Raw genomic sequence first — 1,848 nt, 5'->3', positions numbered from 1 at the left:
ACTACGCTCAAGGTGTAACCAAAAGTCCCGTTATCTTAGTAGCGTGATGGCAATGCAATACATCATTCAAATCATATATAAAACCAGGATAAATAGCTAAGTTGAATTAAAAATATAAATAATGCACACACAAATGTGTAAAAACTAAGGTATTTGGGGCTGAAAATTTTCTTCAACAGTTTTCACAAGCAAAGTATCAATGGTAAGCTGCAGCTTCGTCTCTGAAATGTTTAAGTAGGTTCTCTATACTCATAACGTTATGATCTCCCTTGTCTCTAACTCGCACACTCACCTGGAATCACAAATCATCTCAGCTTTCCACAGGTAATAAAGATAATCATCGAAAGATAGCTCTACATGATCCATAAACAATGGAGCAACAAATGGGCGTAAACACTGATGTATAACATATTTTACTGATGAAGAAATGAAAAGCAAATTATATTTGGTCCAATAAGATAATGATGTTATACTATTAATGTAGTTTATAACTTCCCCAGACAGATCAGAGACCATTGACACCTCTTAAGAGATAATGCGGAAGAAAGCCTCCAAGATTAGTAGATGATGCAACCTTAATCAGAATTCTTAGAAATGTAGCTCAGGCATACTTGAGCTAAAATGAGGAAAAATTATTAGGTGGTTTTAAATTAAATATTTGAATAACACATGACATAAATTGTAAAATTCGAATGTATTATATATAGATATTTGTTGGATTAGGAATATGGGTACTTAGCGTTCTACTTGATAATTTCACCAAAATGAGAGATACTAGCATCCTTCAGCTCTTCTAATTAAAATCCATCAAGACAAAGCTTAAACAGTCTTAACCAAGCTAGTATCCACAGTCCAACCTTGACTTGTTCTGTAGACCAGTCTTTCAATCTCAACCCCTTCCGTTTCTAAATTTGAATGATGCTATACATTTTGCACATGGCATGAGTGTAAATGAAATATTGTGATGAAATTATTTGTGCATAGTTCATATAAGCAAGCTTGCTTTCTCCTTTAGACACTTTTAATTAATCCAAACATAATTATCCAAGTGTGAGAAATTCATTAAAAACTGTGTTTACAGTTGTTAGCAACCCTAGGTCAAACAAATATGAAATGCATACGAGGATATGTCAAGAGAGAAAAGGACGGGATTATTTATGATAAGGGAAAAATGAAGAACCTGTCCAGTATTTGCTTCCTCCTCTCCGACAACCAAGATGTAGTTGTATTGAGCTAATTGTGCTTCTCGTACCTGCAGAATGTCACAACTTCAATTTAAAGGCAATTCTCTTCAATCAAGAAACTGGATAAATAATAAAAATATATAGTACATCTGAAAAAACAGCTTTCAATTACAGATTTACTAAACATTTAGTATACAAAAACGACTATTAAAGTTGTTTGATATAATAAGTTATAAAACTGATACCAAGTCATTTGGGAGACTGCATTTAAATGAATTACAATACTCTACTTAAGGTTCAAATAAATAACAACTTGAATAAAATTCATTACAAGTAAAAGATTTTAAAATATTACAATAGAATAATACATACACTTTGGTAACGTACAAGGTTCAAAATCTAGTAACATAAACACATCAGTAGCTGACTAGTGGCAACAGCTTGGGGCAGAAAAGATACATCCAGTAATATAAAATCCTCTTTGGCAACAAATTAATGTCCTATCTAAACGCTTGTATAAAAAATATGAACCATATAAATAGCGAGTCACTCCATATTTCAAATGTAATACCATCATATAACCAATATTTCATTGGCAGTATAGAAAACATTTTGGGCATTATTAACCTCTGAATGAATAATATGTAAGGAAATCAAACTCCTG

At 32.1% G+C, this 1,848-nt stretch overlaps 1 pseudogene; it reads right to left on the bottom strand.

The window, feature by feature from the left end:
* Nucleotides 1-13: 13 nt before the first annotated feature.
* Nucleotides 14-1,848, bottom strand: part of LOC106759439 — a 10,270-nt pseudogene continuing 8,435 nt past the window's right edge.

The sequence above is a fragment of the Vigna radiata genome, chromosome 4, assembly GCF_000741045.1.
Source record: "Vigna radiata var. radiata cultivar VC1973A chromosome 4, Vradiata_ver6, whole genome shotgun sequence".
NCBI classification, from domain to species: domain Eukaryota; kingdom Viridiplantae; phylum Streptophyta; class Magnoliopsida; order Fabales; family Fabaceae; genus Vigna; species Vigna radiata.
The sequence above is the reverse complement of the archived record's forward strand: the minus strand, read 5'-3'. Positions and strand labels throughout refer to the sequence as shown.